The following is a 12817-nucleotide window of genomic DNA, read 5'->3' on the forward strand; positions in this document are numbered from 1 at the left end:
TGACACTTGCGGCAGTTGGCGAGACGTAGGATATTTGTCCACGGATTTAAAGTTACGCCGAAGCATTTGAAACTTCGGGGCGCGTTTCAACCGAAACATTTCAAAGGAGCCACAGGATTTGAGTAGCCTTGTTGATATGCGAAACATTAATGAGACTGATTTTGTGCATATCTCACAAAGAATGTCCCCGAAATCCCGAGAGCTACTTCATGAACTTTTTGAGTGTATTACTGATCATTGTAAGATAGAGTGTAGCTGAAATCCTCCACCCTGGAACACCCCATGGCCCTAGGCAGTCAACTCCGAATTAATCTCACCAGGACACACTGAAAAGGGACAATTTGTAAGCAATGTTTTACATGGCGTTGGCAAGGCGGCCTCGAATACCGATTTGATGCAACTTTGTTATTGAAACCGATCTGTGTATCTTGTGAAAGGCGTTTTAAAGCTAGAAAGAAAACATGGAGGCATGCGTCTTTGAAAACTACACTTATTGCCGTCTTTAAGTTGTACAAGGCTATCTGTAGTGCACCATGTTGACCTGTAGTCGTTCTGGTGTGGCGAAAGAACGTGGTTGTATTCGAAACGTATCCCAATGCGACCATTTATCATGCGTTCAAATGGCTTAGATGCATAGATGGTCAAAGCAATAGGCCAAAATCTAGAGGCGTCAGAAGGAGGCTTGTGATGCTCGAGAGTGGACATGTTTGTGAAAACGCGCTAACACAAACACTAACAAACGAGAGGAAAATTCTCGGTCAGCCAAATATCGTTGTAAACTGACAAAAATTGGTGAGCCCGGTCTCTGGCAGGTCTGAAGAAATGACTTTAAAGTTGATCAGGGTCCACGGAAGTATTTCCACATTTGCTGATGGCGAGATTTCGTTTGTGACGAGTGAAAGGCGTATTGCGTGTTTTGGTGTTGCTTGTGTCAAAGTAACGTGCTGATAGGGCGTCGTTCAAAAATGTAGTCATATGTGTTTCGTATTGTTCCTGGGATGAAACTTCCGCTTAGTGTTTCAAGAGCTGTGTGGCAGCCTCTAAATGTGGGCTGTGTTGTCAATTTTACATCTTAGGGTGTGGTAGTGCGCGAAGTGAGGAGCGTCTGCTATTTAAACATGTTATCAATGACCGTATTTTTAGAGATGAATAAAGTGAGCTGAAATGTTTCAGGATTGTTCCCACGGTACTTGCTGGGCGTGTTTGATAATGGTCTGGGCTTGTGGGCGTACCCGACGAATGACACTCGCATGGGGTTGACAGATGCGGTGCTTGAGAGCGTGTTCCGCCCTTCCCATTGCGCGCGGCCCGCAGGCACTCGACATTCCTTTACGGATCATCATTGTGCCCCATTGGATCTCGGGTGTGGGGATGTGTGGTGAGCTGGGGCAAGTATAGTATGAGGGTACCTAATCAGCAAGGGGAGGAGAGGGCCCGGAGGGCAGGCGAGGTCTATTAGGTTTTAGAAATCTGGCCAGTCAGCTTTGCTCGCGTACCAGTCGCGACTGAAATGATGATCACATCAACCGGAGTGTATTTCAAGCGCGATGTGAACAGGGTAGTGGTCGCTGAACAAAGAGTCTGGCTGGACTTTCGAGTGACGACTCACGCGATGCGGCAGATGTGAGTGGAAGATTGTTGGCGGAAGTTGTGATGTTGCTTGCGTGGTGGTGTCCGTATTTTCATTTTTGGTCTTTAAAGCACCATGCTTCATTTCTGAAATCGGTGAGTTCGGCGCATGCAAGATAATAAAGTGCGATTTCTATCGTGGGCTTCGCGACTGTGCGCGGGGATTTCACGCCCATTTCCTTCGAAATTAGCACGAAACTAGCATGAAAACGCTGTCAATTATGCTTAAGGTTAACTCGTAGTGCGGTGGTACAGGAACCTCCCCCATATATGGACATGGATTAGAGGTGCCACCTTTACTCTCGCAGGCTCACTAAGCGCTGGAAAGGAGAGCTCAGAAGTGATGTCTCAAGTCTGTGACAGCTGACGACAGCAGAATATGCCTGGGGCCGTCGTCAGCTGTCGCAGATTAGACGTTCTTGAATTCTTTTGACCCACAATTTGCGACCCTGCGGGCTTAAAGTGGCGCCTCAGGTACGAATGACGTCAGTAGAAATGAACGTTTATCATTGCCACAGCGGACGGCTTAAGCCATTTAGCGAGAAATGTGTTGTAGAAGTTTGTCCTAGTGTATCAGTGGACCATGTGATATGTCGCTGGCTTTGCCTGTTGTCAAGGAAATGGTGTGACGATTTGTTGAGTTTGCGTAACAATGGGTTCATATAGATATAGCTTTTGTCTAAATAGAGCGTTTCGAGTTTTCGTAACATTCTTTGCTGGGGTATTGAGGCCAACTTTTTTAAAGGGAACATTCTACAGCGTATACGTTGGAAAATCAACGTTAAAGAGAAGCATTACTTCATAGCAGTGGCCAGGAAGTTCAATGTTAATTCCCCGTTGGACCGGCTACTTCAAATAAAAGCCATTTTAAAGCTAAGTATTCGCAAATAAATGAAATATGAAATAAGCAATCTAGAGGAATTTCAAGACAACTGGTGCATGCGACCGAACTGGACGCGTTTCAACTATGAGTGAAAAGTACGCAGCAATGTGGCATACTACTTTCAAGCCATGGATTGTAGCTTGGTAGGGGATTCCAGTAAGAATAAAACAGTGGCCATTAAGGCAAAAATATTTTTTGTTAATTTCAGCGACATTTTTTGTTGAACGTCGGATATTTGCTTTACAAGCCAAGTTGCCAGTGCTTATATTGCACAGGGGCGATTCGGGCAAACAAAATTGGGGAGGTGCATTAGCGTCATTTTTCTGTCAAACTGCGATTTGGTGGACCGCGAAAAAGGAACCTTCGGAGTATTCCCGCGGTTCTTTACAATTTAGTGTGCATCTTTACACGCATCCATGCTTTCTCAGTTTAAAGTGCATGCACGCAAACCTTGAACCTGGCGTACTTGCAATAACACCAACGAAGCACAACACCGGATAAGTACTCCTTCCGACTTTGAGCACCGCTGCTGGGCCCACCCGTACCCTGAGGTGGACGCGCAGACCGCAGTCCGGTCACGTGACGCCGTCCGGCGACCTCGACCAGGCCACTCGATCTCGCAGGAGGGCCGAGGTGCTCCCAGCCCCGTACGCACGGGTCGAACAAAGGCACGTGCCGCCCCACGAACCCCCAGGGGAAGACACGTACAGACTAGCACGCGTGACATAAGCGATGGGGCTCAGATCAACGCGTAGGGGACGCCTGCTGTGTACCTGGTTTCCAAAACAGGGAGTGCTATATTTTAACGCATGACAATTCATTACTCATATCATTAGTAACATTCCTAACGATCGCTCTTTCTATCTTTATTTTATCCGCAAGTAGGGCAAAAACATTTTGCAGCCTTGTACATTTATATGCGTTCACACCACGTACCTTGGCGCAAAAAGCAAGGGTCCAGAGCCACCTACAGTTTATCTTTTTGTGGAGTTTCCGAAAACTTTCTGACACAAAAAGAGCGCTCTCCGGCGGCCGCCCCTCGTCTCCTCTTCCCCGGCGACTGTCCATCGTCTCCCCTTCCCCGGCGACTGTCCATCGTCTCCTCTTCCTCGGCGATCGCCCTGCGGTTTCTCTTCGCCCTTGCGGCCGTCCCTCGCCTCCTTTCCCTCCGGCGGTCGTCTCCTGCCTCATTTCCCTCCGGCGGTCGTCTCCTGTCTCATTTCCCTCCGGCGGCCATCCCCCGTCTCCTTTCCCTCCAGCGGCCGTCCCTCGTCTCCTTTCCCCCCGGCGGTCGTCCCTCGTCTCATTTCCTTTCGGTGGTGGTCTCTCGTCTCATTTCTCTCCGGCGGCCGTCCCTCCTCTCCTTCCCCCCCCCCCCCCCGGCGGTCGCCCCTCGTCTCATTTCCTCCCGGCGGTCGTCCCTCGTCTCATTTCCCTTCGGTGGTCGTCCCTCGTCTCATTTCTCTCCGGCGGCCGTCCCTGGCCTCCGTTGCCTCCGGCGGCCATCCCTCGGCGACAGTCACGCGTATCCCCTCCTTTCGATAGCAGTCCGTCGTCTCCTCTTCCTCCGGCGGCCGTCCCTCATCTTGTCTCTCCCTGCGGCCGTCCTGCCCTCCCCTGTGGCCGTCCTAAGTTTCCGCTCCCCTTGCGGCCGTCTCTCTTCTCTCTCCACCGTGGTCGTCCCCCATCTCCTCTCCCTCCTGCGGCCATCCCTCGTTTCATCTCCCTCCTGCGGCCATCCCTCGTTTCATCTCCCTCCTGCAGCCATCCCTCGTCTCATCTCCCTCCTGCAGCCATCCCTCGTCTCATCTCTCTCCTACGGCCATCCCTCGTCTCCTCCCCATTATGCGGCCATTCCTCGTCTCCTCTCCCTCCGGCCCCGGACGGGTGCGGACCGTAACTCGACACTGGCACGGACGGCGGCAGCGGCGACGGCGGCCGGGTGTAGGGTTTCTCCCGGGGCCGCCTGCTCCTCACCGACCTACCGCGCTGCAGCTGTCCGACGCCAGTCTGGCGCGCAGCCGACCGACAGCTGTATTTCTCCTGAGCCGTATGGTCTAGGGAGCTCCACTGGCGTCAGCCGTCTAGATTCCTAACAAGTCAGATGGATGTGAAATTCGCACTGAGTGCGGGCTGAATCAAGATTCGACTCGCGAATAAAGCGTTTTTTATGAGTCGTGAGCTGAATTGTTTTGCCATGGCAAGGGTATTTTGAGTCGTGAGTAGAGATGTTTACTGCACTGCACCACTTCCACTTCATCAAAGATGTATGATTATTTTTTACACCCTGGACTCATTTTCAACTAAAGATGCATACATTGGAATAAAAATAGCGATGCGCACATAAGCACGAGCACATTAACATATCTCAGAATGATGGGTAACGTTTCCAAGACTACATTGATAGCAAACGCCCCAGAACGCAACTGGAGTAGCAAGATATATGGCATATTCCCTTGAAAGAAATGCTCCACATTTGAAGGTATTACATCTGGCATCAGATATGATGAAATAAACTCACTTAAATCTACTGTATAGCTTTAAGTGAAAAATATTTCCCTAGACAACAATATTTCTCTATTCAGCCAATATGCGCCTCAATAGGCCATTGTTTGATTGCGTCATTGCACTTTGCACAACACTGATTGAAGGCCAATACGACTGCTATATTTGAAAGTTGTGCTCACGAGCGCCAAATACAAAACCACCGAAAACTTTACTTTTATTAGCCTTGGTCGTCACATGGTCAATGGAATGGCAGGAATTGAATGACATTATTATGGCGTCATGGATGCCCGGGAGACGGTAAAATAGTCTGCACAAAAAGTCTGCACATCTTCGCGGACGTCTAGTTTATAAATTACCGGGGTTTAGATCCTTAGAATGGCAGGGCTGTGAAATGCACCGAATGGTTTGCCAGATGGCTGTTTCAGTTTAAAACACAATGCAATCGTGGAACATGTCTTTCAAGAGTGTTTTGGGAGGAACCAATGGCTCCCGCGCGTGGTACGTGCACGGTTCTGCGTACGCAGCTCTTACTGACACCAGTATAACGTAGGACCACCCAGAAGAAGCAGTTACATAAAACCAATCCTTTCCCTCCTTGCGGGAAATGGTGGAGTTACGGCGAAAGTTGCATGCTAGGGGGACTTGACAGCGTAATGCATACGTGTACGGAACCGGGACGGAAAAGTAATGCTTTACACGGTACGGTTTCCGTGATTTATGGAACACGAAGGCAAGCACACGCCAATGTCAGGAAATGACACATCGCCAAATATAGCAGGCTGTGAATGGCGTTATAAGATGATGTCCACCACTGTTTCAAAAGTCTTTAGCAGCGTGCGGAAATATGGGCGGAACAATCAGTTTATTGCTTATCTTCGGAGGACCGGAGGAAAATAGGAAATCAAGGTGGGCTCCTTAGAGTGCGGAGGGGCCCTGGTCGGAACCTCCTCTTCTCTGGATTTACCTGTGTCAAGGCACCTATTTACAAAGTAATGACATTAACTTCAACTTGAGAGATTTTATATATCCATATTTGGTTCCACTCCCTGGGGCTTTCTATATATGTTCCCATGCATTATGGTTTGCAAAACACCTGACGACAGCGTCGGCAAGGACAAAAGTCATATCGGCGGAAGGCCGAACTCAGTAAATAAATGCCGCTGTAAATGTCCTTCTCTGTTGCTATTATTTTGTTCCTTAGGATCAAACTCGTAGGCGTAAAATGACATGTAAAATGGTCAATGACGTAGAAAAAAATGGCGCAAAGTACATGATGACGAAGTAAAATTGGTTTGAATAAAAGTGGTGAAAAGTGGTTTAAAAGTAGTTTACCGACTATTTTGATACACCTAGTGACAAACAATGTGTTAATATCGCTTTTGGCGGCCCTATTGTCCATGTTCTCATGTCTTGCACAATTAGAACTGAAATTAGTTACCTGATAATTCTAGCGTGCAAAGATGTAATGTTTGCCTCCTTCGTTGCAGTGCTTCCCCAGCCCCATGTCTGCAAAAGTAAAATGTTGACATACGTCCGGGGCGAGTGCCAATTCGGTCCCCCTGAAATGAAACTAATACCGAAGACTTTTGGTGATTTTCACGGTCACGCGTCCGCCCGCCCCGTGTTTGAATGCACCGATAGCTCAGTTGCTTCGAACGCCTGCCTTCCACTCCAGCCGACCGTAACGGGATGGATCGTGCCGTTTCAAGCCACCGGTAGTTACCCTTGACGGTTATGATGATCCGCTCCCGGCAGTGGGAGCGGCGCTAAATGTCAGGTGACCTTAGAGGGCACGACGGACCGTGCCGACCGTAATGGCAAGTTAAACTTTTGTCACGAAATTCTGTCATAGACCTGGAATTGCACGATTGGATGGTAGGTGTCGAGGCTGATCCCATAAATCCATCCGTTTAAAAGGTTCGGATTCAAGCTTTAACAGGGTCAAGTAAGGTCGCTAGCCCCATATGAGACCGGAGGCATTTTTCTTCCGAGAGTTATCGAGGTTAAAGGTGACTTTACGAAGAGATATGAGACCACCTTAAACACCGGCTTTGAGTTTGACATTGTTTGACCTAGTTTTACCCGAAGTTCATGATAAAGAGACCTCACAATTGGACACAAAAACGTTTACCTGATGTCCGACCTACTCTTTGATTTTGATGCTTCTAGTTCTCTTAATTTTCGAAAACTCACGGGCTCAAATTGACCCCACAAGGCTGTCACATTTAACCTGCCACCCGGACGAGTGTGAATATCACTTGGCCAGCAAAGTGAGTAGCTCAAAGATGGTCCTTGCAAATCGCGCTGTCTACAAGTCTAGACAGCGTGATTGACCGACTTTCGACTGATTGATTGGCTGTCTGTCTGTCGCCCATTGACGAGAGCATATAGATCGTTGGTAGTTATTTACACCGGCGCTCGATACGCCGGATGCACACCTGGTATGACTGATTTCACCACTCCGGAAATCATCTCGATGTATAGTCATTGTTGGTGGGCATCACTATCCATCTCGATGTATAGTCATTGTTGGTGGGCAGCTTAACGTCGCTGAGGACCGATTAAAGCGCCAAAAAATCGTCACGATTACACGGCACAGCCACGCAGGTGTTTATTATTATCGTAACAACGGCAGAAAAAAATGTTCAACAGATTTGCTCCGCCAAAGAGCATGACCGTGGCTAACGTAGCTAGATCTGATCGAGTAGATGGCAGATGGTCAGCCGGTTTACAAGCAAATCCATCTCTCGGCAACAAAAGGCAACAGGTGACGATGGTTACGCTGAACATAATTGATGGAATTCTTTAATCACCCGCCTCAGCTAGTGTTAAAACATTTCTTCATTTTAACAAACAGCATGAGCTGCTGCGGACGTCCTGGTGGAAACCATAGTGTTTGATGCTAAATGCATTTCGACCTGAAAATTTTCCTCAACGAAGTTATCTCTGATACTTTAAAAGGTTCAATACAAATGTTTTCTATGGCACTCCATGCATCCTTACATCAACGAGAACGTAGCGTAAGTCGCACGTTGCTGCCCTATTTACAGAGAAAAACGTCTAGAGCCAGCATTGCGATTCCTGACCTTGTGCTTTAAGTACCTCTTTTTGCAAATGCAAATGCCATCTTGTTTGCATTTTTCACTTCCTGTGGATCTGCACGTCTGTTTTGATCAGCAATGCCAGTTTTCTCAAAATCATTTGAGTAGTACAAAATTCCATTTGAAAGCCGCTCCTGCGGGAGAAATCTCATTGGACTCCCTACTCACGACTATGAAAGCAATATATTGCACTTGCCTTGCTTTTTCCGAGTGTTTGATCTGTGATGTTTGCAACACGCCAATTTGTCAGAATGTTTGTGCAATAAATGCCACGAAATGTTCAAACACTTGTTAGAATAAAAATATATGCGAACACATCCCGCGAATTCAACTAAACCTTATAATGTGGCTTTGATTTCTCCCCTATGGCGTTGATCACAGTGGCTCTTCTCGAGGCGCACTTTGGACTTGGGAAACGGAGTACCATATAATCCAAAGTGACACAATGGTTTAAAAAGTGACTAATGCGTTTCTCGGGAACGGGTCCTTGCCACCCATTGCGCCAATCACAATAACTCTTTTATTCGCACCAGTGGGTGTGCCACGGCGGTTATCTTGACGACGACGATCGCGACAACTGCAGGGAAGAAGCGTAGTGCTGTTTCAAAGCGTTGACAGCGTAAGTTGTGCTCGAAAATAGTTAGAATTGATATGCCATTGTTGTGTCTTGACCGTACTACAGTGGCACTATCCAGTGATTTTATTCGACGAAACTGGTCCTAACGTTTCACTATAGTATGTTTTTGAAGTATGCCCCAAAGGTGGGGTGCCTCCCTGAGCATGGCCACATAAACCGAGGGTAGATCAGGCAGAACGATGTCTACCAGCGTCATTTTACGCAAGATGTTAAAGACGAACGTACAAAATACATTGCGGCAAATGTCCAATAAAAGCATAGATCGAAACACCAGGACATCATGGGGCTATGCCTCACTGCGGGGAAATTCAATACCAGGTACCGTTTGCACGAGTCTACCTCACTTTCATATCGAGCGTCAGGTGGCAGCACTACACTGCTCATTTCGGTTGTGATAGGTGGCAGCACTATACAGACGCCCAATTCTCGTGCGTGACAGGTGGCGCCGCCATACAGTCGGAGTTCTAACGGCAAATGCATCGACTTACTTTATCCTCGTGTCGGTTGAAGAAGCGCAGTGTCAAAGGGCCCCACCCATGGGATACATTTTAAGTATATGGATAATCACTCGGCACCCCAAATAAGTCGCCTTGGAGCCTCATCGTAGGGGCATGTGCATGTGTTCAGTTTCTGATGTTCCTCTTTTCAACAAAAAACCCAACACATAATGGAGCATTTATTTTTCAGGCACGTAATGCAACTTTTGAAGTTCCACAGATCTAGACCATGACTGAAGGCATGCATTATCGTAATCCGACAATCTGGTAGCTTCAACCCCAAAACATACGTAAACACGAAACCACGCGACACATGCAGCACAACACAAAGGCCCATCGCGCAGTTTGACCTCTACCCGCCTGAATCGTACACCGATAGGGCAACGCAGGCTGCAGGCGCCACTATCCTGCATCCAAATCGAGGGATGGACGGACAGCGGGGCTACCGACCCGAACTCCGCGTTCACCCGATGGTTCAGCCGCACATGGTTAGCTGGGATCACCCTCCGACCCCACAGCGGCGGCGGGCCAACCGAGAGGCATGTGGCGGCCGCGGGGCCAGGGACGCCGACGATTCGGACCAGCCTACACTGCGGCCGCCGCGCGTCCGTTTCAGTCGGAGGTGTGGCGCCAGCGGGGCTGGCCGCGGCGTGCGGTCTGGGCCTGGCCACCGCCGCCGTCGCTTGGAGCGGGGCCGGCCGCGGCGCGCGGTTCGGACCGGACCACCGCCGCCGTCGCTTGGAGCGGGGCTGGCCGCGGCGCGCGGTTCGGACCGGACCACCGCCGCCGTCGCTTGGAGCGGGGCTGGCCGCGGCGCGCGGTTCGGACCGGACCACCGCCGCCGTCGCTTGGAGCGGGGCTGGCCGCGGCGCGCGGTTCGGACCGGACCACCGCCGCCGTCGCTTGGAGCGGGGCTGGCCGCGGCGTGCGGTCTGGGCCGGAGCACCGCCGTCATCGCTTGGAGCGGGCTGACTGACGGTCTGCGGCAGCTGGACGCCCGCTGGGCCGGCTCCCAGCGGCGGAGAGCCGCCCTCAGCTGGGAGCAGGGCACCCTGCGGACGCAGAGCCGCCCTGCCCCTGCGACCACCACCAGCAGCACACTGCTGGAGCTCGCTCACCCGCCGGTGTGCGTCCCCGTGGCAGAGATCAGGACAGCGGGCGGTCAGGACGGCGCAGGTCTCCTTTCGATCTCTCGCCTGTTGAAGTGCCCTCTGCCCCCAACGACCGCGGCCCAATACGCGACCAGCTCTCGCTCAGTCCTGGCAGCAGCGAGTCATGACTCGGTGCGTGTCGGCGCCCGGGGTAGGCGCGGAGGTCAGATAGGTGACCGGCGCGTACAGGGTAGACGGGACGCGTCCGGGTCGGGCGGGCCGGACGGCGAGGTGACCGGACGTGACACGCCCATCGGACCGCCCGTGGGCTGGCTCGCTCCGCCCATATCTGGTTCGTCCCTGTAAACGTAAGTGATCAGGATCACAGACAGCAGCGTCAGCACCCGGCGCGCTGTTGAGCCACCTCCGTCGCCAGCTGCTCTCGCGGCGCTATGCCTTCCTCACTGGGCTTCTCCGCCGGCAGCGTCTCATAGTCTCATAAAAACGAGGAGCTTTTTTGAATCCATGAAGACGACTGCCGCGCGGGATATCAAGTGACAAACTGGCGAGACCGGCAGGGTCTTACCTGCATTCGGAACTGAGCGACGCGTCTCCGTTGCCATCAGAGCCTGCTGCCGATTCTACGAAGAGTCGAGTTTCTGCTGCTTGTAGAGAGCTGACCTTCGCAGATCTGTAAGGCCTCCCATTCCCTCCTTAGCTGCGTTCAAAGCGGAGCCCTGCGGTGCATGGTTTGCTGAGGAAGTCACAAACAGAAAGTCCTTTCACAGCGTGGCGTTCACGTCCCGTGCACCCTCCATGCATCCCCCCCCCCCCAACAGAGCATGGACACACGCACTGTGACCAACTGAACAAAACACCTCAACTGTATACAGGGCAGCAGCCAGCCCCTACATTAACAAATACTCGGAGCTGAAGAGTTCTTGGCGCCCGCCTGATGACCCAGATTCGCATTGTGGGGAATATTTTAGATGTCACTTCGAAGATCTCTGAGGTGTGACGCGTTTTTTGTGTACTAAGGTTCTAGAACGATACTTTGAATTCATTTGGCATGCAATTTTATTCAAGCCCGAAAAAGCCATGTGCTTGAAAATTATTCCATGTCCATGTAAAAAACCATCACTGATGAATCACCACATTTTCGCAAAAGAAAGCCTGCAAGACCGTTTGTCAACGAATTTGTAGATAAGCGACCGAATGATCGACATGAAACCCATTGGTATGGATAGATTCAAGATTCACTTCTGTCCTAATCTGTCTTTTGCATCCTGTCTGGTATGGGGCCAGGGTTGTCAATTTCTGTTCCTTTGTGAGGGCCCCGTGCCCTGATGTCGACTTGCTCCCACCCCAACCACCACATGAGGACCGCTGCTGCTCAAACAAAAACTGAGTTCACAAACCATTCCAATCCCTGAGCATCACGAATGGTGTGGCCCTTTTAGGGAAATATATGGCGTGGCAACGACCTAGAAATATTTACTCTCACCATCGTCCTTCCGACCTTCTATTTTCACGACTGTACTCGGGGTACTGGGACGACAAGATCAGCGAGAGGGTGACTTGGAAAGAAAGCAGGCAAAAGCACAGGAAGCAAGCCTCGCACCGACAACTCAGCAAGCAAACGTGTAGACAAACGACGAACAGCTCAGCACGCAAATGAGCAAACGACCACCGTACTGACGGAGGGGCTGCAGCGGCGCCGGAACCGCGCCACGCTGCGCCGCTCCTGCAGCGGACGCCGACACGTCTGTGAGGGCCGACGCTCAGCTGGCCGCGCCCGGTGTACCCGAGTCGCCAGGGACGGACTAGCGGCGGGGGCCACACGGTGAACGGAGAAGACCCCGGCGGGCGCTTCGCCTCCGCGCCAACATCATCCGACCACCGAGCACCCGGAGCGTCCCGATGCAGCCCGTGACTGGCCGCACGTTTTTGCGCTTTCGTGATGGTGACGGTGGTGTTAAAAGTAGACTGCGTCGCATCTTATCGCTTACAACAGTGCACGTGTGGTGATATAAGGAGTGTGATTCTGGAGTTCAAGCAAGGAGCTGTTCATGAAGCTGTATGACCATGACTGAACGAGTGCGCCTGCAATATGGGAGGTGTTTTGGGCACAACAGGCTCGTACTGTTGTTACAGAGCAGTTCGGCAGCGGTGTAGCTACCAAACCTGGACTAATGTACACACTGCCAAAACGTACGATGAAGCAAACACTCAGTGCCTGACCTTGAATCGCTCACAGCCATCTTACACATGCGTGCACGTACGTCATGAATGCTTCCTCTCCTCATGCACTCGTAGACTTAATGAGATTTAACAGACATGAGATAAATAGAATTGAGCTGTGCAGCCAACGGTGACTAGATACCACTCAACATTCGACAGGCCAGAAAAAGCGAAAGGATATTTTTGAGAAAATAAAGTCATTCATACAATAACCACAGCTACTATACACC

The sequence above is a fragment of the Pollicipes pollicipes genome, unplaced genomic scaffold (assembly GCF_011947565.3).
Source record: "Pollicipes pollicipes isolate AB1234 unplaced genomic scaffold, Ppol_2.1 Scaffold_3087;HRSCAF=3621_pilon_pilon_pilon, whole genome shotgun sequence".
NCBI classification, from domain to species: Eukaryota; Metazoa; Arthropoda; class Thecostraca; order Pollicipedomorpha; family Pollicipedidae; genus Pollicipes; species Pollicipes pollicipes.